The 25,020-nt window shown below is 53.7% G+C and overlaps 1 long non-coding RNA gene across 2 annotated transcripts; it reads right to left on the minus strand.

Annotated features, from left to right (window-relative positions):
• Positions 1-5,042: 5,042 nt before the first annotated feature.
• On the minus strand, positions 5,043-23,801 carry LOC311200565. 2 transcript variants are annotated; one of them, XR_014617832.1, is made up of 5 exons: positions 23,691-23,801; positions 22,936-23,071; positions 21,290-21,557; positions 6,633-6,732; positions 5,043-5,220 (listed from the first exon to the last, which is right to left on the minus strand). It is a non-coding gene; the product is annotated as an uncharacterized lncRNA (long non-coding RNA). The 2 variants fall into 2 exon arrangements; XR_014617833.1 differs by having other exon boundaries at positions 22,936-23,365; positions 23,691-23,753.
• Positions 23,802-25,020: the final 1,219 nt, after the last annotated feature.

The following is a 25,020-nucleotide window of genomic DNA, read 5'->3' on the forward strand; positions in this document are numbered from 1 at the left end:
AGCCGAGCCCGCTGAGCTTGCAGCTGAGGACAGAGCTCCGAGGAGCTGCCCTTTCGCGCCTTGCCATCCCCACAGGTGGTTCCCAAGCCCACCCAGAAGTCATCACCCTTGTTGACAGGGAGGATGGGGCAAGGAGGGCTTTCTTGTGTTGCTGTTCTTTTGCCGAGCGTGCAGCAGGAGGACGGAGGTGCCGCCCGTCCTGGCTGCTTTGTGTATACCATGTATACTGAACATCGATCTCTGCTGGTTGTGCGTTGATAGCAAACCTGAAATAAAACCATATTTAAACTTACACCTGTTCCCCCAAAGGGATGGGGGTCATGGCTACGTCCTTTAATTAACGGCTGCGGGGCATTTCTTCTCTTGCTGCTGGTTCTGAAGCCCCAACTTCACTAACTCAAGGCAAAAACACCCACCCCAAAGCCAAACAACCTCCACTTTGGAAACCTAATGGGTTTATCCTGACTTGCTTCTGCTACAAGAGTTGTTACTGACAAAAAAAGCCACCCCCCACACCAGCCAGCCTGATCCAGCTCAGTGGTTGTCGTGATCTGGGAAGCTGAATGCACTTTATTAGGGGTGGGGAAGCTCATCCTGCTTCTCACTCCCAGAAAGAAACACACATGGAAGACCCAACCAAGCACCATCCCCAGCTCCTACAGAGAAATAAAGGACTGATTCCCCCCACACACACACATTTCCCTACAAGAAAATTCAGGTTCAGCCCCAAAAACATCCCACACTGCAAAGGCTCCAGCTACAAAAAGCTTTACTGGGAACAGAGAGGGAGATTCCCACCCAGCTTGATACCCTGTGGCATAGCTTCAGAAGCAGAAAACTCAGTTAAAGCCAACACCTTGCCCCTCCAGCACCAGGTGCCCTTAAAAATCATCCAGAGACAAAAAATAAAGCCCCAAGTACTTACCTGGCAAAGAAGAAACCAAACCCAGTGCAAGAGACTCCCCAACACCCAGCCAAAGCACAGGCTCCCTGCTCAGGGAAAAGTGCTGGAGACTTAATGGTGCTGAGCCAACCACCAGCACCTGGGACTGGGAGGGTGTCACAGGTGATGTCCTGCATCTGTATCAAGCCTGAAGCCATGGAAATATCACAGAATCCCAGCATCACCATGTTGGAAAAGACCTTTAAGATCATCAAGTCCAACCATTCCCATCCTAAACTAAACCAGCTCCCTGAGCACCTCATCTCCCCTCTGTTAAACACACCCAGGGGCAGGGACTCAGCCCCCTCCCTGGGCAGCCTGGGCCAGGCCCTGACAACTCTGCCAGGGAAGAATTCTCTCCTCACAGCTGCTCTGACCCTGCCCTGGCGCAGCTTGAGCCCATTGCCCCTTGTCCCAGCTCCTGGCCCCTGGCTGGAGAGACCAGCGCCCACCTCTCTGCACCCTCCTGGCAGGGCAGGGGAGGTGGGCAGAAGGGCTCCCCTCAGCCTCCTCTTCTCCAGGCTCAACACCCCCAGCTCCCTCAGCCGCTCCTCAGAGGATTTGCCCTCCAGCCCCTTCCCCAGCCTGGTTGCCCTTCTCTGGACACGCTCCAGGACCTCCCTGTCCTTCTGATGCTGAGGAGCCCAGAACTGGACCCAGCACTCCAGCTGCAGCCTCCCCAGTGCCCAGCACAGGGGCACAATCCCCTCCCTGGGCCTGCTGGCCACGCTGGGGCTGACACAAGCCAGGATGCCCTTGGCCTTCCTGGCCCCCCAGGCACACTGCTGGCTCGTGTTCAGTCGCAGCCACCCAACACCCCCAGGTCCTTTTGTTCCTGACAGCTCTCCAGCCAGTCTCCCCCCAGCCTGTAGCTGCTGGGGGTTGTTCTGTCCCTGGTGCAAGATGCTGCACTTGGTCTTGTTAAACCTCATCCTGTTGGTTCCAGCCCAGGGATCCAGCCTGTTCAGGTCTCTTTGAAAAGCCTCCCTGCCTTTGAGTGCTGGGTCCAGTTCTGGGCTCCTCAGCATCAGAAGGACAGGGAGGTCCTGGAGCGTGTCCAGAGAAGGGCAACCAGGCTGGGGAAGGGGCTGGAGGGCAAATCCTCTGAGGAGCAGCTGAGGGAGCTGGGGGTGTTGAGCCTGGAGAAGAAATGCTGTTTTTATTAATTATTATTATTATTATTAAGCTTTGCCAGGACACAAAAGCAAAACCAGACGTGGGTTGCACAGATGGACCTAGTTGCTAACACACGTCCCACAGAGAATCTCTCCTGGGGAGGGAGAGGGAAATAAACTGGGATGTTTTTAAACTTTCCCCCTGCCACATGGGCAAAATGGGGCTGTAGAACCAAGTGCTGCTGCAGGGCAGGGACGGGAGATTCCAGCCCCTCTTCCTGCTTTCCCCCATCACCTCTCCCGGCGCCGATGGCAGCGATAAGCGAGGTGAAGCCCATCGCAGAGGACAGACTGTGCTGGCTACAGCCAGCTTCCACTGAATCTGGCCGGAAAAATCCTGCTCTCCAGGCAGAAAAGGCATCTTTCCCACTCGGGCGGCTCTGAGGATGTGTCATTGATCCTAACCCTGGCCTGCAGAAAAGCCCAGGCAGCTTCTCCACAGCCAGGCAATGGAGACAAGCTCCAGCACCGCTGCACAAGGGGCTGGGGAGAGATGCCAACCCCCCCCCCTCCCAGCCATACTGACCCTGACCCTGGCTGGTTCCTTGCAGCAGACTAAACTTCCCCCTGTCGTCCTCCCCAGCAGCGAAACCGACCCGTTCCCACAAGTATTTCTGCTGCTTTGGGTCATTGTTGGGGTTTGGTTTTGTTTTGTGGGGGTTTTTTTTAAAGTATTTTTTTTTTCTAATTATCCTGAGTGCCAAATCTGTCCAGCCAACTCCAATCTGGCAAGCAGACCTCATGGATTTATGGCATGCAAACTCCCACCTCCCTGCTGAGCGGTGGCCTGAGCAGGATTTTATCTTTCTGGAGGTCTCCATCACATACTTTCACTCCTATAAACACAGGATCCCTTGAAGACACGATGGCAGGAGGAGGGAGACGGTGTATGTCGGCTGAGAACCGCGTCAGCATCTCCCAGGGAATGAGCTGAGTCAATCAGGCAGCTGTTAAAGATTTATAAGCCTTAACTAGGTAAAAAGCCCTTGGAAATTGCAGCCGTGGTGTGAGCAGGGAGAGCCTTCCAGCCAGCTCCTGGGGAAGGTGCTGCATGTGGATTTAGCCTAATTAATATCAAGTCCAGCCAAGCAAGCTCAGGAGGTGGATGGTCTCCCAAATGGTTATTTAATGTCACTTGATTATTTACACTTTTTTAAGCATTTTTTCTTCTTTTGTAAAAATTCTTCCCCCCACCCCCCCCAACCACACCCACCCTCTATAAACGAATTTCACGCTGGTGAGTGAGAGGTGTTGGATTGACAGCTCTGGAAATAAAAGCTCTCTGGAGGAGAAGTGTTTTGGAGTCGTGGAAGGAACAATGCTGTACGTAATCCAGGCGTAAGGGTCATTATTTGCAGTAACAGCTGGGTTTTTTTGCTCTAAATTCAAAAATAGAGACCGCAGGGATTCCACAGAGCAGCTGAGAGACTCTCTAGGTGGCCGAAGCCACCTAGAAAGGTGGTTCAGGGGGGCTGTGGAGTCTCCTTCTCTGGAGAGATTCCAGCCCCATCTGGACACAAACCTGTGTGCCCTGTCCTAGGGACCCTGCTTGGGCAGGGGGTTGGACCCCATGAGCTCTGGAGGTCCCTTCTGACCCCTATAATTCTGTGAAGCATCGGGCATGGCCAGAGCTGGCTGATCAATACCTTCCATCCCTGAGCTCCTGGGGCACCCAGGGCCACGTGTGGGTGCTCAGTTGCTATTTGTGCTTAAAGACAGCACACTTTTTCCCTTGGCCCTTAAGCATGCTCTTAATTTCAAGCCACGTGCCTCAGCGCCTCAGTACAGCCTCTAAGCAAAGCAGCTTCACTGCAAGTTTCTGCCTAGGCTGAATCAAAGCCTTTGGGGTGTACAGAGCTGAGAAGAATATCCTAAATATATCCCTCCCCACATCACAGAACAGGCTTTTGATTTTCCTCTCCCTTTTTTTTGGCTAATATACCACATTGGCCTCTCCTGCAACTCTCCAGCGTTCAGAATACGTTCAAAGTGCAGCACCCAGGCTCTGGATAGCAGAAACACATGTTCCTGAAATTATGGACACTATAGGGACCACATCATCATGACAGAGGTAATTAAGGGGCTCTCTGTTCTCGATGACATATGTTGTCCAGAAGCAGCCCCATATGCTACAGAAACACAGGCGTGAGGGGTAGGGGAAGGACATCTGGACAAGGGATGGAGATGAAGGTGCAGCAAGATGATGAGTAAAGAGCAGACTGATTCTACTTACCCCTGGTCTGGCTGGGCAGCTTAAAACATCCAAGGAGCTTGGGAAAGAAAACCAACCCAACCAATATCCCCAGGCTGGATGTTAAATGAAATTAGGGAGACTAAAGGCCACGTCTTCATCCATCTTCAGGTACCTCTGGGATTTAAGGGGAGGTGAGAGCTGGGTTTAAGGGGTCTTACTTGGGGTCATGCAGGATCGCTGAAGCAAGGTATGGCCTTGATCATAGTTTTCCCAAGTTGCCCATTAACCCCCCCCTGGCTTCAGCCTTACTTTGGAGGTGAGGACATACTATGTGGAAAAATAAACAGGGGGGAAAATGGGCACTGAAAGACAGGGAGAACCTGGGCTGAGGTTTTTTCTCTCTCCCAAAGGCTGGGAAAAGAAAAAAGGAGTGAGTGGAGAGAAAAGGAAACGAGGAGAAAGAAGCAAAAAACCAAGGGAAACCTCAAGAGGGGGATGCTAATGCAAAGCAGCTGTTATCCCACCTGAATCCCAGGGTTTTTTGGCTTCTCTGCATCCCTAGAGCACCACAGAGGAGCCAGAGGCCCTCCTTGAGTCTGTGCCTCCATCCCTGGGGCAGAGGGAGTCGGGGGGGGGGGGGGGGGGGGAACCAGGTAAAACCCGTCTGCCAAAAAGGTGATGGGGAGGGAAGGAAAATGAGTTTGAAGTTGTTTGCAGTGTGGGGGTTTATTTTGGCTGTGTAAAACCGTTTGAGAGGCATGTCTTTTGGAGGAGGAAATGTTTGGCTCGACCCTTCGGAGCGTATGCTTCCCTGCCTTGGAGGAGGAGGAGAGGCAGCAAGAAGAGACGGCGCGTATCCTCCTTCCAGCCCTTAGCCCTTCCCTCCTCAAGAGCAGGGACCTGACATCCTGAAGAAAATGGGAAACAGATAATTTTTAAGGCATTTAAGCTGCTTTTTGTTTAAAAAAAAAGAAAGAAAAGAAAGTGCATCCAGTATAAATGACTCTGCATAACTCCTTTTGTCCATCCTTCCTTCTCTCCTTGAGTTTTCCAGCCATGGCCAGAGTTTCCTATTTGGACCTGAAAAATAAGTCTGCTGTAATTAATGTGTGGCATGCCTGTGCCAGGGATTTGTAAAAAAAACCAAACCAGCACCACCAAAACCCAACCCAAACCCAAGAAAAGGCACCACATTAGCTCTGCCACAAAGCTCTTTGGCCCCAGAGGAGATGCTGAGCAACCCACGCAGCCAGGCGCTCGGCCCCGGCACGTGCCATGCAAGATCCCCTTGCCTCCACACCCAGGTCTGGGAATTACTCACCAAATCTGCCTGGAATTTGCTCCTAAAAATGCCACTGGGGAGGTCTGTGTGGTTTTTTTGGGGAGAGGGGAGGGTGAGTTTACATAGGGAAAACCCCCAACCCTGCCCTTCACTCTGCCCGGGTACCAGCCTGCGTGGCTTTTCTCTCCTCTCTGCCAGGGATTCCTCTTGCATTTGATTCTTTTGCATTGTTCCTGCTGGTGGGGAGCCAAAAAAAACCAACCCAACCCCACCAGGGAACCTGTTTCTGATTCATCCCTTCTCTCCTCCCTGCTGCTGGGAGCTCTCAGCCCCGCTCAGTGCTGCGGGGACGCGGCTCCGGCGAGGGTTAACTCTGCCTTTTCGCCTTCTTCCTTTTTTTAATATCTCCTCTGAAGAAACAAACAGAGGCGAATCCCACCCTCTCCCTGGAGGTTCCTTCTTGGCTTGTTGCAGAGAACATGCAAATCATCATCATCACAATAATTATTTGCCCTGTATTGTCTTTGTTCAGTGCGTCGTCTCAGCAGCCTTAAGGGGAACCGAGTAAACGAAACGACAAACCGACCAAGGAAAGCAATTAACCCAAATGAATAAATAACTGGGGAAACCAGAGTGGGAAGGAGATGAAAACAACACAAAAAAAACCCAAAACCAAAACAAAACCCCAAAACAACCCTGACAACATTCCCATCACAGCACGGAGCAGCGTGGGGGAGCTGAAAGCGTCGCTAAACCAAACGACACCGTGGGACGGACAGGCATGGGGGGGGCTGTGGGGCTCTGTTGGTGGATGCCAGTGATGGGCTGCTGGGTGGGAGAGATGTGAGCACAAACATCGTGGAAAAGGCCCTAAACCCTCCTTTTCTCTGGGGAGAGTCCAATTCTTTGGGGATGAACACTTTACAGAGCAGCGGTGGGAGAGCTCGGTGCCCATCTGTGCTTGTGCTGGGGTAAAACTCCCTTGGGATGGGACCTTCTGGTTCTGCTTCCCACGGGCTGCTATTTCCATTCACTCACCTTTGAGTCTTCTCTGGGTGGCTTTTTCATTCCTCAGATTGGTTTCCTTCCATGTGTACCTTCTCTTCTCCTGTGGCTGTAGGTTTTTGTGCCAAACAGCCTCTGAATCATAGAATCACAGAATCCCAGACTGGTCTGGGTTGGAAGGGACCCCAAGGGTCACAGAGCTCCAACCCCCTGCCACAGGCAGGGACACCAACCTCCAGGCCTGGAGCTACACAAGGTTGCCCAGGGCCCCAGCCAACCTGGCCTTGAACACCCCCAGGGATGGGGCACCCACCCCCTCTCTGGGCAGCCTGTTCCAGCCCCTCACCACTCTCTCTGCAAAGAACTTCCCCCTAATCTCTCCTCTCCCCCTTCCCTCCTCCAGCTTCACTCCAGCCCCCTTGTCCTGCCAGTCTCTGCCCTTGAACAAGCTGATTCCCCTCCTGTTCCTCTGCTCCCTTCAGGGACTGGGAGGCTGCAATGAGGTTCCCCCACAGCCTTCTCCTCCAAAGCAGCCCTAAGGTCTCTCTCAAATCCAGCCTGCAGATGCTCAAACCTTGGTTGCTGCTGTGGGTCCAACTCCAAACCCATCAGGGCTCAGGATGGTGAGACAAGGGCAAGGAGCAGATAGACAAATGGGCATTGCAAGAAATCACCTTGCTTTGCTGGATCAGAAGACATTCACTCCTTTAACCCCCCCCCGCTTCGCCTCTTTTCCTGGGACCAGTCTCAGCAGGTGCCTCCTAAAATAATGGATCATGATGGACAAAAAATCCCAACAAACCAACACCAACACAATTAATTTTTCCAAAAAAATAGAGAAAAGATCTGCTGGGTGCATCCCATGATGTTGTGAAACTCCTGCACCCTTCATGTGTCTTCCCCCTGTTCCTCCAACCAGGCTGCAGGTCCTGGAAATGTTCTGTATCCAAATGCCCCATGTTGCACACACAAAGAGCCAATGCTGTGCTTCTCTGAGCAGAAATACTCGGGTTTGGCTCAAAATGATGTGAAAATGATGTATTTGTGTTTGTGAAGTGGGAGTAGCAGTGCTGCTGCAGGTACAGGGCTCCTCCTTTCTCCACTGCCCATTAACTTTTCTTTCCTAAAGCATCTCTGGTTCATAGCCCACATCTGCTCACCCCCCTCCCTGACACAGCTCTGGGCTACCTGAGTTCATGCCTGGATGCAGCCAGTATTTCCAAGGCAATTCCACATCTTCCTGAAGAGAGATTTCCCCTGTTTTTCTTCCCTGGGGCAGTGGATTTGTGTCCCTCTCCCCCTCATCTCCCAGCTCCCAGCTCCTCGGAGCCGATAATGAAAAGCTTCCCGCTGCGCTGGGACCGCTGCTCTTCTGGATTAAGAAATGCTCCTCCAGGAAGCCCATAACCATAACAAACCCATTTGCTAAGATAACATTATTGCAGGACGGCGGCTGCTTCCCTACACACGCCACAGCTCGGCCCCTACAGATACTCAAGTGGAGAGTAGTGCAGAGTGCTGCACATGGGACAGAACAACCCCAGGCAGCACTACAGGCTGGGGGAGACTGGCTGGAGAGCTGTCAGGCAGAGAAGGACCTGGGGGTCTTGGTTGACACCAGGCTGAATATGAGCCAGCAGTGTGCCTGGGTGGCCAAGAAGGCCAATGGCATCCTGGCTTGTATCAAAAACAGTGTGGCCAGTAGGTCTGGGGAGGTGATTGTGCCCCTGTACTTGGCATTGGTGAGGCTGCACCTTGAGTACAGGGTCCAGTTCTGGGCTCCCCACCATAAAAAGGACACTGAGGTCCTTGAGCAAGTGCAGAGACGGGCAGCCAGGCTGGGGAAGGGGCTGGAGGGCAAATCCTCTGAGTAGAGGCTGAGGGAGCTGGGGGTGTTGAGCCTGGAGAAGAGGAGGCTGAAGGGAGCCCTTCTCCCCACCTCCCCTGCCCTGCCAGGAGGGTGCAGAGAGGTGGACGCTGGTCTCTTCAGCCAGGGGCCAGGAGCTGGGACAAGGGGCAATGGGCTCAAGCTGCCCCAGGGCAGGGTCAGAGCAGCTGTGAGGAGAGAATTCTTCCCTGGCAGAGTTGTCAGGGCCTGGCCCAGGCTGCCCAGGGAGGGGGCTGAGTCCCTGCCCCTGGGTGTGTTTAACAGAGGGGAGATGAGGTGCTCAGGGAGCTGGTTTAGCTCAGGATGGGAATGGTTGGACTTGATGATCTTCAAAGGGCTTTTCCAACCTGGTGATGCTGGGATTCCACGGCCGTGGCCGACAAACCCTCCTAACCCCCTTGAGCATGCCCTGCAAAGGTGCTGCCCACCCCAACCACACCCCATGGATGATTTGAGTTGGCTTGAAGAGGGGCCAAACAAGAGGTACGGTGCCTGCGCAAGGGGCTTGGGGGATGCTCCAGGCTGCATCCCTTCCCCTCCTGCATCCGACCACCCGCCGCTACGTGTGTAGCTCCAGCAGTCACAGCCTCACCTTCCATGGAAGGAAACCTTTTACTTTACCCTCCTGGCTTGCTAAACATTTAACATCTGCTGAGTGTGAACCGGGAGCGTTTGTACAGCCGTTGTGATCTGCACTTCCCTGTCTGCTGGCACCGGGCTTGTTCAGAGCCCGTTCGACTGGAGAATGAATGTGTGAGGCTTTGTGATGGATCAGGGTGACCTGACATCGCTTCCCAAGCCTGACCCTGCCTCTTTTTAGGGACAGCAAACCCAATCTGCAGCCCACTGCTGTGCAAGGGAGGCTTTCAGTGGTGTGTGTATAAATAAAACAGGGAGAGGTGGGAGGAAAAGGAATGGTGCAGGCAGATGCTATAGGTATTATATAGCGGAGAAGGGAGAGGCACTTCATTCCCAATTGATGTCATTGCTGTTTATACCCATTGGTGACAAGCTCTCTTCAATCTCAGGGTTGGGAAAGCAGACAAGAAGGGAAACGATGCTCAAGGGTTCAGCTATTGGGGCTGGAGTACAAAACGCACTCAGCATCCCTTTCCCTTTGGGAAGCAAAGTCCATAAACCCTCTTAGATGCCACTATTCTCCTATAAAGGTGAAAGTGAGGGTGTGGGAGAGAAGCAGGAGGGAAAGAAATCTTAATGCAGACCCTCCAGACGTGCAAACTAGAATTTGGGATGCTCCAGAGCGTTTGGCCCCTGCTTAGGGGAGCTCAAGCAACGTGCCTTATTCCCAGCCCGTTTCCCAGCAGGAGGGATTTTGGGAGCAGAGGGATGGTGGGAAGAGCTGCCACCACGGGGAGTTGGATGGGTTGGACCGCCCCAGACTTGTATCACTGCTGGGGGAAGGGAGATGTCCCCCAGGGAGGAGGGAAATGGGAGCTGCTTTCTTCAGGAATCCAAATCCCACAAATAGCCTGGGAAGGAGGCTGCTCAGCAGATGGGATTTGGGACCTTGGCGAAACTTTCTCTCTCTGCTGCTGGGAATCCACCATGGGAATCTGATCTCAGGAGGCTGCAAAGCTGGAAACCTAGGAGGCTTGGGTAGCTTGGGAAATTCAGAGTTGTGCCTTGCCCTGAGCCTTGGACAGGAGCCCAGCTCTCCTCTCACTCCACTTAAGCTGTGCCACTAAACCCCTTCCCCAGCCTGTCTCTCTAAGCCCAGCTCCTCAAGGCCACCCTGGGATCAGAGCTGGACAGAGTAAACAGCCAAACCCAGCAGGAGAAAGCCACTTTCTGCCCCAAAGCCACGTCCTTAGCTCCTTGCCTCTTCAAAGGACTCGCATCCAAGCCAACGTCATTATCTCCTCTCATCAAAGACTTTCCCAGTGTCCTTTCCTGGCACTGCTGGCTTCCTCCAGCCTTTTCTGGATGTCCCCTTTCCTGGGGACATCTTGCACTCATCAGTGCAAATCCCAGCCCTCCCGCTCGTTGCGCAACGCGGGGTCGAACGCCACGACCCGGCAACTGGGATGGAGTTTCTCCCCAGGCTGCTCCAAATGATGCTTGTGGGTAACTTGATTTATGTCCTTTTGTGGCCCCCCTTGTGCAATTCATATAAAACCAGGGCACCAGCCCCCAGTGAAGCACAGAGAAGCGCTGTGGCTCCTCGTGCTTCCCCAAAAGTCAAAATTAAGTAGGGATGTGGCAGTGCAGGGATTTACTTTGGTGCTAGGAAAGCTTTGAGGGGTGAAGGGGGAGGCTGAGGAGGTGCTAAAACAAGGGTGTCATTCTGGGCTTGGGGTTTGAGTGACTGTGGATGGGGCAGAACGTGGGCTGCCCCTGGAGTGGTGCCTCCCAGAGAATCAGTTATCGCTCCTGAGTGCTTTAATGTCTGGTGTTTAAGGGAGCTGAAAATATTTACTTGGGGAAGAAGAGGCAGGAGGAGAGAGAGAGAGAGAGAGAGAGAGTGGGATCACTTGAAGGTTTTATGGGCCATGTTTTGGAAAGAGACTTGCACAAGAATAACATGGTCTCCAAAGAGAAATTAAAAGCCCAGAAGTGCAAACAAACAACTACCCAGCGCTGAGGGATGAACCTCTGCTGCAGGACAGTGCTGGATGACGGAGTGCCTTGCCCGTGGCTCCCAGCCATGGCTCCTGTGTGCCCTGTCCTAGGGACCCTGCTTTGGCAGGGGGTTGGACTCGATGAGCTCTGGAGGTCCCTTCCATCCCCTGTGATTCTGTGATGCTGTGGTGACCTTGGTACCTGAGCTCTCCTCAGCATCTCACCCAGCCTTTTGCAACGCCCGGTTCCTACTCTGCACATCCACTTTTTGACACACACACACACACACACACACACACACACCCCAGCAGATCTCATGAGGAAGGAGATCTGGGGGTGATGCCAATGCCAGCTCTCTGGGGAGAAGGGCTCAAGAGGAAAACCAACCAGGGCCATTGGTAAGAGCAGGAGGAATTTCAGCACGGGACAGCCTGGATGCCAGCCGGGCTCTTGCTCCCAACTCCCGTGTTAGAAATACAAAGTGCTAATTCCCTTCTCCCCCTGGGTGCCTGGGCCAGCACCAGCCAGGGTTTTTTCCTACAGAAAGGCCACGCTTAGGGGGGGGTGTGGGGGGAACAGAACTGGTGGCATTCACACCACAGGCACGGGCAGTTCAGCTCTTTCTGCATCATTTTTAAAGGGCATCTTGTTTCCAGCAAGGAAGAGGGACAAACCGATGACGCTCATCGCCCTGAGAAAGGAGTGCCTGTGCCCTGCCACCACAAGACCCTTTGTTGTGCCTCTGATCATCAGCAGCCCCCCAGCCACATTGTATTGGTGCTGTGATGCACCAACACACACACACACACAGTCTGTGCATTGTGAGAGGCATTTCCAAGGGCGGATGGGGGGCCCGGCGATGCTGCGGGGCGTCAGCACGACCCTCTGCGTTGGCATGAGCTCCTTGGGCAATCAAAGGGACATTGTGAAGGGAGTTGTGTGGCATATGGTGGTCTGGAGCAGTGGCAGAGGAGAGGGGTGGGGTGTGGGGGGTCAAGAATGTAAAGATGACCCAAGAGCCTGTCGCTCTGAGGTTTTTAACACTTCCCATTCCACTGCAGATCCCGTGGGAGGCAGCCCTTGGGGGAAAAGGAGCCCAAGAGGGTTGGATGCTCCTCAGGAAGGAAAACTTGGCAGCACAAGAACAGGTTGTCCCAGTGTGTCAGAAGAGGAGTCGGTGAGGAAGGCAGCCAGCTTGGCTGAGGAGAGAGAAATCTGGGAGGACATTAGGAAAAAGAAGGAAAAATATGAGTTTTGGAAGAAGGGGCAGGTGTCCTGGCATGACTATAGGAATGTCATAAGATCTTGTAGAGACAAAGTCAGAACTGGAACTCAGACTGGCCAGTTCTGTAAGAGATAATAAAAAGATCCTTCTACAGATACATCAACAGTAATAGGAGGGACAAGGAGAATCTCCAGCCCTTATTGGATGCAGGAGGAACATTAAGGACAATAGATGAGGACAAGGCTGAGGTACTTAATTCCTTCTTTACCTCAGTCTTTAATAGTAAAGTAGGATGTTCCCTGGGTATTCAGCCTCATGAGCTGGCTGACAGGGGAGAAAGCAGAATGAAGCTCCCATGGTTCAGGTGGAAATGACTAGTGACCTACTTGGCCAGTTAGATACCCACAAATCACCTGGGTGTGTTTAACAGAGGGGAGATGAGGTGCTCAGGGAGCTGGTTTAGCACAGGACAGGAATGGTTGGACTCAATGAGCTTAAAGGGCTTTTCCAACCTGGTGATGCTGGGATTCTGGGATACCTGTGCTGTTCCAGTTCCAGCACACCCTGTGCTTGTGAGCTGCAAAGCACCAATGCTCAACCATAAAGCCTGATAAGACCTAACGAAGGAGCTTGGTGTGCAGGAGGTGTCATCTGACCCAGGTCTGTCTCAGAGGTTGCAAACAGCAGCAGAGGCATGGGGCAGCCAGAGCTCGCCTTGCTGCTCCATCAGGGAGGGATGAGTGGGGTTGAAGAAACTCTGGGAGCACTGCCAGGCCCTTTGCTTCAGATCAGGGCTCGTAGATGGTTTGCAGGCAGGCACAGTGCTGGGATCAACTCTGTGTTGTGGTTCAGAGCCCAAATACAGGTCTGAGCTGAATTTTGCTGCTTTTGCTTTTGTTTCTGTCGCAATCTGAACCCAAACTCAGAGCTGAGACAGCACCCAGAGCTTACAAACCCAGAGCTGCCCTCCCATCTGCCAGCTCCAGCACATTCTCCAGCCTCTTGCAGGCTTCAGAGGTGAAAAACAACCCCTCCAAGTTTTCATCTGGAGCAATGGGTATGGAGTGGCGTCCCCTTTTACAGCCTGAACCAGGAGAAAACGCTGCCCAAGTCCCACCCCCAAAGCCAAGCCTCAGCCCAGGGGAGGCCACATACAACTGCACGACACCTGACACATCAGGTTGGCTCATGGAAACACCAATGTGGGCTCTGGCAGCTGGCTGGGCTCTGCCAGCTTGCTCCCTCAGTGTCAGTAATCATTGGCCACCGATGCTCAGAGGTCCTGATGTGTGCTCATGCACAAATGGACATAAGGAGAGAGAAGCAAGAGCAAGGTCCTTGAGCTGGGGGAGTGGGGGAGGACAGCCTTCCTGGTTGTTTAGGAGCCTTGTGCCTGCAGGTTTTGGGTAATCAGTGACAGCAGCTGCATCTCTTAAACCTTGGGGTGTTTTGCAAGCCAAGAGCATGGTGAACTCAATGGGAACCTCCTGCAAGTTTCAACAGGGATGGGGTTAGGGCTGGAAGGAATCTGCAATCTAAACGCCCACAGACCCTGTGGACATCTGGACATGGACCTGACCTCCTCCTTGGTCCTTAGCCACAGCTGACATCACGTACCCCAGGAGGAATAAACCTCAAATATCTCTGTGGCAGCTGAGGAGTGGGCTCATTCAGCAAAATCCTCCCTGGAAGCAGGGTGCAATCGCACCATCTGAGGTTGCAGGCACCCTGACCATGTGCAGGATGATGGCACCACCAAGAAGTATGTCTTGATGCTCTGCTCAGCCTCTGAAAGAAGCAAGCTGGGAGCTGGGATGCTGAGACCCCTGAGATCCCCTCCATTGCTGAGCTCAGAGAGGTTGATTAAAGGATGGGATCTTCAGGAGATAACCATGAGAAGAAGGTGATGTCGGCACTGAGCAGGTCTGGTCTCAAATTCCCGTTTCATCCCCACGCTCTGACTTGCTTGAATTCCTCCTGTCTCTTCAGACTGCATCTGACTTCTATCCCCAGCACGTCTGGACAACTGGTTAGAGCAAACAAGCCTTGGGAGGAAGGAGATAAGGTTTCTGCCTCTGCAAATCTGTTTAGCCCCTTGGTCCTGGGGGGCTACCTGCAGCACGTTCCACATTCTCCAGGAAAAAAAAAATCACAGGTTTCTCAGAGACTCCCAGAAATGCCTCTGCTCTCCTGCCTATCCCACGGTGTGTGGATGCTTTGCAGGCAAAGATCTCCCTCTGTGCCCAGCACAGATGATTTTGTCTGTGTCTGTGTGTGTGTGTGTGTGTCTCAGCCCCACCAAACGGCTGTGAATCCCTGCCATAAACAATGAGTCAGCTAATCCAAACCACGCGGCAATAAAAAGGCGGGAGGTCAACCCAGTGCACGGTCCTGATCTTGGAAAGCAGAACCCCATTTCCAGCAAAGATCAGCGGTAACTGTGGGCCTGGGAGGGAGAGACACCCTCCTGCTCACACAGCAGTGGAGTTCAAGCTCTGCCAGGGAGGGGGACGGTGCCCAGTGTCACCAAGGATGGGTGCCAGGTCTGGAGACAGTCGCCAGGGAGGTGCCGGCTTCCCCCAGCCTTGTCTGGCAGACACAGTCTCTGGCTCAACTCCCTTGCTGCCCCATCCCTCATCCTTAGGGGGGTTATTTCCATCCCCATGCTGCTGGGCTCCTTTTCCTTTTGTTTCCCCCTTCCTCACCTTTCCCTGTTCTGAAGATCTGGCTCAGACACACTTACATGGAGGGAAAAAACCCCAACCTCAAGCCAGCTGCCAGCTCTGCCTTTGGCCTATTGCTCCAGTTTCATGTTTGACTTTAATTCCACAATTTATACAACAAAGAACTCTGGGCCAAACCCAATGTCTCAGGAACTTGCCAGAAACCTCAGCTTTTCCTAAACCCTATAAACATTTGCCTGCCTCCATCCCTGCACCTGCTGCCCGTGCCACACGGGGATGCTGCTCCCCACCCGGGGTGCTCCTGGGGTGCTCTGTGCTGCTCCCTCTCTTCCCCTGCCTGGCTGCTTGGCAGGTACTGCTGCAAATACTTTGCTCTCATCGAAACTGCCTGCCCCTCACAGTGATGGGAAATGAGCTAATGACACTGCTCCCTCAGGACAACTCTGCTTTTCCTGGCAGACCGGGTACCAGCCCTGTCCAAAAAGCACGTTCCTGCTTTAAGCTGTTTGCACGAGTTTGTAATCACGTGGTGCTTTGCAGGCTGGAGCATCCTTTGGGAGCTGGGTGGTCATGCAGCCAGTACCCAGCTGGAGCATCCTTTGGGAGCTGGGTGGTCATGCAGCCAGTACCCAGCTGGAGCATCCTTTGGGAGCTGGGTGCTCATGCAGCCAGTACCCAGCTGGAGCATCCTGTGGGAGCTGGGTGCCCATGCAGCCAGTACCCAGCCGGAGCATCCTTTGGGAGCTGGGTGCCCACACAGCTCATACCTGGCTGGAGCATCCTTTGGGAGCTGGGTGCCCACACAGCTGATACCCAGCTGGAGCATCCTTTGGGAGCTGAGTGCCCACGCAGCCAATACCCAGATGGAGCATCCTTTGGGAGCTGGGTGCCCACGCAGCCAGTACCCAGCTGGAGCATCCTTTGGGAGCTGGGTGCCCATGCAGCCAGTACCCAGCTGGAGCATCCTTTGGGAGCTGGGTGTCCATGCAGCCAGTACCCAGCTGGAGCATCCTTTGGGAGCTGGGTGTCCATGCAGCCAGTACCCAGCTGGAGCATCCTTTGGGAGCTGGGTGCCCACGCAGCCAGTACCCAGCTGGAGCATCCTTTGGGAGCTGGGTGCTCATGCAGCTGGTACCCAGCTGGAGCATCCTTTGGGAGCTGGGTGCTCATGCAGCCAGTACCCAGATGGAGCATCCTTTGGGAGCTGGGTGCCCACGCAGCCGGTATCTGGTCCCTGCACCCAGACCCCAGAGGAGATCTGGGTCTAAATGAGGAGTTTTTTCATTAATGGTCTCTTCCCACAAGATCTGGGTTGTGAAATGCTCACTTGAGGCTGGAACAGGGAAGATATTCAATGTCACAGGCAGCTCCTGCATGATCTTGGGGTGATGTGGGAGGAGATGTGCAAGGAACAGGTTATGGGAGGCAAGGAGGGAGCAGGGACAAGGCACAAAGGTGGCCCAGGAAAAGGGACATCCAGGAGAGCACCACCACATAGGCCATTGAAAGAGAAGAAAGGAAAACACTCATTGTATCAGAAGAAAAGCCCAAAGCAACCACCCCAGCAGCTCAGCAGTAGAAGTAGAACATCCAAGGGAGATAAAGCAAACGATCTAAGTTTTACCTTCATGGAGCACCAAGAGATTCTTTGGAATCTCCCTGAGTTGCAGTGTCTTTTTTGTTGTTATTTCCCACCTCCCCCCCTTTCCCCATATGTTTTCTGACCAAAAACACAGCCCTGGGGATGCCAACAAGCAGCAGGACCCAGGGTCTGAGGTGCATGACTGCAATTAGAAAGCATTTCCTTGAAATAAAGGTAGCACGATGGGACCAACAGTGTGATGCTCTAACTGCCATGCTGCTTCTGGTGCAACTGAAGCTTTTTAATCCTCCTTCTGAACAGCCTTTTGCTGGAGATGGACCTCTCCCCCCCACCAGCAAGGATGCTGCGAATTGTTGAGCACCATCTGCTGGCACCTTGTTTATTTTGGCTCACTCGTGTGTGCCACAGGGCACGTCCTTCTCCTCATCCACCCAGCTCTGCCCTGTGGAACAGCCAAAGAAACCCTCTCCCCATCAGGTCTCACTCGTCCCCTGCAGCAGCGGTGCACGAAGGCATTGCAGGGTGGGGGGGCTTTCTAGGGGTGCTGGACAAGGGAAGCATCTCTAACAAACATGAAAAGTGGGAGAAGAAAAATGAGGTAAACTGTTGCTCAGCAGAAGGTGAAGGCAAGAAAATCTCTCCCAGAGGGCAGGGCTTCACCCCTAAACCAAATCCCAGCATCATCAGGTTGGAAAAGCCCTTTAAGCTCATCGAGTCCAACTGTCCCTGTCCTGTGCTAAACCAGCTCCCTGAGCACCTCATCTCCCCTCTGTTAAACACACCCAGGGGCAGGGACTCAGCCCCCTCCCTGGGCAGCCTGGGCCAGGCCCTGACAACTCTGCCAGGGAAGAATTCTCTCCTCACAGCTGCTCTGACCCTGCCCTGGCGCAGCTTGAGCCCATTGCCCCTTGTCCCAGCTCCTGGCCCCTGGCTGCAGAGACCAGCGCCCACCTCTCTGCACCCTCCTGGCAGGGCAGGGCAGGTGGGGAGAAGGGCTCCCCTCAGCCTCCTCTTCTCCAGGCTCAACACCCCCAGCTCCCTCAGCCGCTCCTCAGAGGATTTGCCCTCCAAATCATTCAGGGCCCGAATTCATTCCATTGGTGGTGGCCTTCTTGAGAGCACAAGTGAAACCAAGAGGTTTTACAGGTCCTTACCCACCAGGTTCAGGCCTCCAGCTGAAGCAGACACAAAGCAGTTTCCTCCTGGATAAATCACCTGGATATTTCAGCTCGCTCTGAAGCCTCAGACAAAGATTTTGGACTCAAGTTCACCGTGTGGTTAATTCCTCCTGGCAGCTGGCTCCACTGATCTCTGGCACAGCCCCATGACTCAAGCCTCTGACGAGTGCTGATTTATGGCTCTGGGTAGTAAATCAGCAGAAAATCATCACAGCACTTGCTGGGCAACCTTGTGTAGCTCCAGGCCTGGAGGTTGGTGTCCCTGCCTGTGGCAGGGGGGTTGGAGCTCTGTGATCCTTGGAGTCCCTTCCAACCCATGCCATTCTATGATTCTAATATCTTTCCAAGGGGAGCCTTCTCCCATGCAAGGTGAAAGGTCCTGGGACCCAGCATGCTGAACCCTCCTGCTTGTTTTGGGAGACAAGACAAACCATGGGCTGTTCTCACCCATCTCCTAAGCCCGACACACAGGGCTCCTGGTGCCACTGCAAAGGGGGTGTCTGAAACACATCCCCTGGGAAATGAACACAGAGGCCGTTTTCTGTTGGGGGAGGTAAGTAACATGTGAGTTAGGCTGGTATTGCACAGCTCCCAGAGCACAGAGGGGATGGATGAGATGTTATTAGAGGGATTAAAACACAGGGGGGTCTACAGCAGCGGCAGCCCTGAGGGCTCCCTCAAAGGCTGGGACCACATTCCCCATCGTGCAAACTCCACCCTCCTCCTGCTCCTCATGGAGGGGAGCGCTGCCCTTTGGGTCAGGTAGTGGTGTGATGTTGTACAGGCTGAGGCTGGGGCGGTGTAAATAAGGCAGGGTCTGTGTTTCCCAGCGCGCCCGTCTCTTCCCGCGCGCCGTTCTGCTGGCACTAAGGGAAATGCGGAATTTTCAGGACTTCAAAGCTCCTTTCCCAGTCTGGGCTGTGTGCTCCAAGCCCTAATCCATCATCCAAAAAAGAGATGTTTGTATATTTGTGTAAAAATGACAGATTGGAGAGACCCAGAGCTGGAAACCAGATGCTTTCCCAAGAAATTACAAGGGCCAAGGGTTTAGAAACGCCGGGAGGCAGAAAGAGCCTGAGAAGGAACTATTGCTGCAGCTAGAGTCTTTAAAGATCCTGATCCTCAGCTTTCCTCAGGCCATTGGGCTTGAAGCAGCATCATCTCCACGAGCTTTTCTGGCTATGTTTTATGGACAAGTCAGCAGGGGGGTGCACATGGGTGAGGTGACATGACCAAGGTCACATGGTAAGTCAGTGTCGGAGTGGAACGCAGAAGCTGGTTGTCCCTCTGGCTTAGAGAGGTTTCTTCTTTAGTTCTCAGCTGTTTCTGCATTCATTGGTAAGTCCTTAATGGGATGAGCTGTGCTGAGTTCAAAGGAGATGCAGAAGTCAACATCCACCCTCATTTCAAGCTCGCTCTCTTTCCAAACACGTGTCCATCACAGGGGTAGATGCCTGATGAGAATGTTTCTGTACACAGCCTCTTCCACCACACAGCCCCACCGGTTCCTCCCTGGCTGGAGGTGAAAGGCAAAGGACAGCAGGGCTGAAACCCATCCCAAAGCCCTACCCAGCTAGGAACACAAGTGGAGATCCTGGCCCTGCTTTGGATTTCTTTCCCTTCTCCTCCTTCTCCTTATTCTCTTCTTCTTCATGTTTTTAATCAGTTGGATTTGGGGATAAGCAGGAGAAGCTGATCTCATTCTAGTTGATGCCAGGCTGGGGCTGTGCAGGTGGAAAGGCAACCTCCTGAGTGAACCCAAAAAGACCAGTGTCCTCCTCCTGGCCTCCAGCATCTCAAGGGGCATGAGGAGCCCAAACCCTTCAGATCTTCCACCAAAAGCTACCCACAGCAGATTAAAAATCAAACCATGCTTTCCTGTAGGGTCCAGACAGACCTCCAACAGCCCCTGGGAGGAAAGGGGTCTTCCTCCCCCCAAACCAAAGCATTTCCATCATGGATTCAGCATTGGATGCTGCACGGGGCATCGCTGGGGACGTGCTCCTGAGAAGCAGGCGACTGAGAAGCGTGAGGGCTGAGGTGGTAAAAGTAAAGACCAGTCCCCAGGTGCTACCCAGGAATGGGGGGAAATGGCATTTTTTTTTTCCCCAGTGGTTTTTGGAAGTGTTTCTCAGACAGACCTGGGACAGGGTGGTTCCACAGGCGCCGGGAAAGCAGCAGGATTTGTCATGCTGCCCGGTGCCACGCAGGTTAGGAAGGGTTTCTGCACTGACATGCCCAATGGTGAAGCCTTCCTGGTACAGCACAGGCTCCAGCTGCTCCCAAAAAACCCATGCAAAGAATCCCCTTTCACTTCATACACTGTGATTAGCCACGTGTACGCTGGGGTTGACCACGGGTATGTGCGTGGCAATGCCAGAAGTAAATGAAACTCCTCCCTGGGGAAAAGGGTCAATTGCTTTTGGCTGCAAAATTTGCAGAATTTTTTTCTTGTGGTTTCTTTCCCCCCTCCCCCCCCCAAAAAAAAAAGAAAAAGCCTCCTTGGAAGAGGCTTCTGCCTTTTGAGTGGAAGAAAAAGCAGCCCATGCTTTTGATTTTGCAAAGGAAAAAGAAAAGAAAATTAAAAATAAAACCCTCAACCCAGTAAAAGCCTTTATATTTTTGAAAGCTGGCTCACTTCAGCCAAAGATGGGGATGGGAATTTGAATAGGATCCATGGCCGTTGGAAAGCCTTAAGAGAGTTCTGAAGAGCCTGCTGACAAGGGAGTATTAGCCTGCTGACACCTCTCCCTTGCAAGGAGCTGAGCTCACAGCTACGGCACAAATAAAGCAGCAGGGAGGATGACAGGCAAACCCTTGCAGGTGGAATCATCAGAGAATCAGAGAATCCCAGACTGGTCTGGGTTGGGAGGGACCCAAAGGGTCACAGAGCTCCAAGCCCCCTGCCACAGGCAGGGACACCAACCTCCAGGCCTGGAGCTACACAAGGTTAACTTAAACCTTCCTTCCTTTAGTTTTAATCCATTTCCCCCTTGTCCTGCCAGTCTCTGCCCTTGAACAAGCTGATTCCCCTCCTGTTCCTCTGCTCCCTTCAGGGACTGGGAGGCTGCAATGAGGTCCCCCCACAGCCTTCTCTTCTCCAGGCTGAGCCAGCCCAGCTCCCTCAGCCTCTCTCCGTAGGGGAGCTGCTCCAGCCCTCTGATCCCCTCCGGGGCTCCTCTGACCCCTCTCCACCAGTCCCACATCTTTCTTGTCCTGGGGCCCCAGCTCTGGACACAGGACTCCAGCTGGGGCCTCCCCAGGGCAGAGCAGAGAGGGACAATCCCCTCCCTGTCCCTGCTGCCACCCCTCTGCTGATGGAGCCCAGGATCCCATCGCCCTTCCCAGCTGCCAGAGCCACTGCTGGCTCAGGGGAAGTTCCTCACCCACCCTGACACCCAGGTCCTTCTCAGCAGGGCTGCTCTCCAGGAGCTCTTCTCCCAGGCTGTATCTATGGCTGGGATTCCTCCAGCCCAAGTGCAACACCTGACACTTGGCAGTGTTGAACCTCATCAGGTTCACCCAGACCCACCTTTCCAGCCTGTCAAGATCCCTCTGGATGGCTCCTGTCCTTCTGCTCTGTCACCCACACCACTCAGCTTGCTTCCAACCCCAGCCTTGCTGAGGGTGCACTCAATTCCATCATCCATGTCACTGATGCAGCACGGATCCAGAAGATGCTGCTGGGGTGCTGGCAGCTGAGCTGCTGCCGCTTCATCCCAAGCTGGTGAAGCATCGCTGAGAAAGGTTGGAAGGAAGGGATGGGGATGGGGGGACAGGGTGGAGGGTGCAGAAAGAGTCTAAAAGATAAAAGGACAGGGAGAAACACTGTGTTTTACGATTTAATTTCCTTCTTTGAGTGGGAGCTGCTCTAATAACACGCACAAGGAGTGAATAATACTCCAAAATATTCCCAGCGAATGAATAATATGTAATAATACTCACAGAGCATTTATTTGACTAATTTCCCCTTAGTGTTTTTGGACTGAGATCTAACAGCCCTGGATCTTAAAGGAGAGATCTGCCTTTGACTTCCTTGGGTCTGGATCAGGCCCCCAAAACACCTAACGAACCCGGGTTGAAGTGAGCATCACCACAGGGTCAACCACTGTGCCTCCAGCAAATGGTTGGGTTGCTTCCCCCTCTCCCTTCCACCCCCCTGGCTGATCCACCAATAAATTACCCACCAATAAATGGAACCAGAAGTGGCTTGGCCAGATGTTTCACCAGGTCCCCAGGGAGTCGTGGTGCAGAAAGGGTAAAACAGGGAGGGGGAATAAAAATAAAAATTTTTTAAAAAAACAACCAAAAAAAGCCAATAAAAAAAATAATATTGGCATCCCCAACCTCGTTTGCTGCTCCCCTCCCTGGCCACAGCATCTGTGCCTGTGTCAGGGAGCGAGGTGCAATGCCCCAGCTGGGAGGCCGTGCTGAAAGCAGGATGTGGGAAAAGGCTGTTTGCAAACACAGAGGGATTAAAGCTTTATTCCTCTTAAAAGTACATTTCACCCCACTGGCTACTCAGGAGATGTCAGCAGGATGTGCTGAGGGTTCTTTGGGGTGAATGTCCCCATGGCATCTTGCTGAGACTGTCCCGGAGGGATGCAGGTGGCTTTGGCAGATCCCCATGCTGCCCAGATCCCCATGCTGCCCAGATCCCCATGCTGTCCAGATCCCCTTCCTGCCCAGATCCCCATCCTGCCCAGATCCCCATCCTACCCAGATCCCCATCCTGCCCAGATCCCCATGCTGCCCAGATCCCCATCCTGCCCAGATCCCCATCCTGCCCAGATCCCCATGCTGCCCAGATCCCCATCCTGCCCAGATCCCCTTCCTGCCCAGATCCCCATCCTGCCCAGATCCCCATCCTGCCCAGATCCCCTTCCTGCCCAGATCCCCATCCTGCCCAGATCCCCATCCTACCCAGATCCCCATCCTGCCCAGATCCCCATGCTGCCCAGATCCCCATCCTGCCCAGATCCCCTTCCTGTCCAGATCCCCATCCTGCCCAGATCCCCATGCTGCCCAGATCCCCATCCTACCCAGATCCCCATCCTGCCCACATCCCCATCCTGCCCAGATTCCCATCCTGCCCAGCCCACCCTTCCCCATCCTCCAGTTACTTGCAAACCCCTTTCACCCACTATCACAGCACCCAGTCCTTTCACCCTGCATCACCTCTAACTCCTCCAGCCCAGCTCCATCCCGATTCTGGCACCGTGGGGGGGTCTCACCAAAGCACCTCTCCTTCCAGGTGGTCGGATGCCTCCCAAGGATGGTCCTTCACGGTGACACCTGGGTGCAAGATGCCACCCTACAGATACAAAAAAAGCCAAACCCTAAAGATGTGTCTTGCGTGAGCCCCATGGAGTGATGCAGCAAGGGGTCCCACATCCACCAGCTGACACTTCTTTGATCTCTTGGTGGGCAGCTGGAGTCAGAAGAGGGGACAGACAGACAGTTTGGGTGCCTTGGGTGGGAGGGTTGGCAGAGGAACTTCACCCCAACCTGCAAACCTCTCAGCATCTGCCTTGGAGGTGCTCTGGAACCCTCCTGAAAGCGAAGGGTTCCAGATAAAGCAGAAGGACCTCTTGTTTTGTTTTTCCAGCTGGAAAGAGAAAGAGAAGGGAACGTTCCCTCAGAGGAAACACCATATTTACTTTCTCTTTTATTATTTTTATTGTTATTTTTATTTTATTGTGGTCAGGCTGGACCGCACCAAGCCGCTTTTAGCTCTCTTGAACACAGGATTTTCTCACTTCCCCAGTCAACTGGAGTTACCATGGAGAGGGCTGAGCCAAGCCAAATGTAAAAACATTGGAAGCTACACCCAAACTCACCGCAGCCGTATCAAACAGTTAATTAGAGAGCCCAGTCCATGTGTTTCCCATTCCCAGGAATGGTTTGAATCAATTTGCCCCGTGATTTATCACCTGTTTGCTGCGCGAACGGCTCAGCTCCGCTCTCGTGCGTGTGTTGGAAAGGGGAATTTGTGCTGTAGAGGGAAGGAGAAAAGGGGGATATTATTGACTTTAAAGAAAAACAACCCCCCCCAAACCCCCCCCCCCCCCCCAAATAATCCCCAACCCAATCATGAAATGACCAAATCTGCCCCTTCCCCTGATATAAATCTCTCCTGGAATGCCGCGCTTCGGATCTCGGTGAGATTTCTAGCCCTTGGCAAGAGGAGGGGGGAAAAAAAATAGGAGAGACAGCTTTTTGCCTTGCTTTGATTTTTGGAGAGAGTGGAAGATCATAGCGTGCCTGGCCATTCCTGGGGCTGTTTTATACCGTGCCCAGATGGAAATTCAGCCCGGCGTGTTTCCCCGGAGCTGTTTCCTTTCCCACTGCACGTGAAGTCGGGCAGGTGGGTGGGAAGTGGGGAGGGGGCGGCTGGAGGGAAGAGGAGATGAGGGTGGGGGGTTGGGGAGAGGGTAGGAGGGAGAAAGAAGAAGAAATCCAAACTTCCCCCAAGGTCTCTGCTCGATGTGTGAGGTTCTCCACCCGTGAAGCGGTGTCACCTCGCTGCGCAGCGCCTGGGGCGTGCGGAAGCGCCCCGGCGACACGGCTGGTGGATGGAAAGTCATTTGGAGATGGTTCTGTGCTGCTTAGGAGAGGAGCAGAGCCTGTCTGTCTGTCCAGAGACACGCTGCTTCTCCAGCTCACCCAGGGCTGCCAATCCTCCTTCCCTGGGTGCCACCTCCTTCTGACTGAGGCGTCGAAGTGGCCCCACTGCTGCCCGGGTGTCTCCATCGTCGCCATGGAAAGCGGGTGGCTGGCCAAGCAGGGAGCAGCATCAGGTTGATGGGAAAACACCTGGAAAATGTAGTCCCTGAGCCCGCTGCATCCTCCCTGCACAAGCTGGGGCCGCAGCCCTGCTGTACCTCTGCTCCCCTTTCACAAGGGCTGGGGGAGGTGGGAAGGGAACCCCACCCCAAAAACACACCTGGGTCTCTCCGTGCCTGGAAGCAGGGCTGGTTCCTCCTGCAGGGACAGCCCCTCAGCATCCCTAAGCAGCACTAGATGTCTCAGAGGCGATTCCTGCTGCGTTCTCAGCTCTGACCCCGATGTCTCTGCGGCGGACTCGCCAGCCGGGATCACCGGAGATGAGTGGGGCGTTACCAGAGTCAGCTATTCCCCCAAAAACCCGTGCTCCGGTGATGTCTTCTGGCTGGGATGTGTAGGGCTGGGTAGAAATCCTTGTGCATTTATCTACCCCATCCCCCAAAGCAGCTGTTGGCCTGAAAGGTGGCTGCTCCTCTC

The sequence above is a fragment of the Gallinula chloropus genome, assembly GCF_964237585.1.
Source record: "Gallinula chloropus genome assembly, chromosome: 24".
Classification (NCBI taxonomy): domain Eukaryota; kingdom Metazoa; phylum Chordata; class Aves; order Gruiformes; family Rallidae; genus Gallinula; species Gallinula chloropus.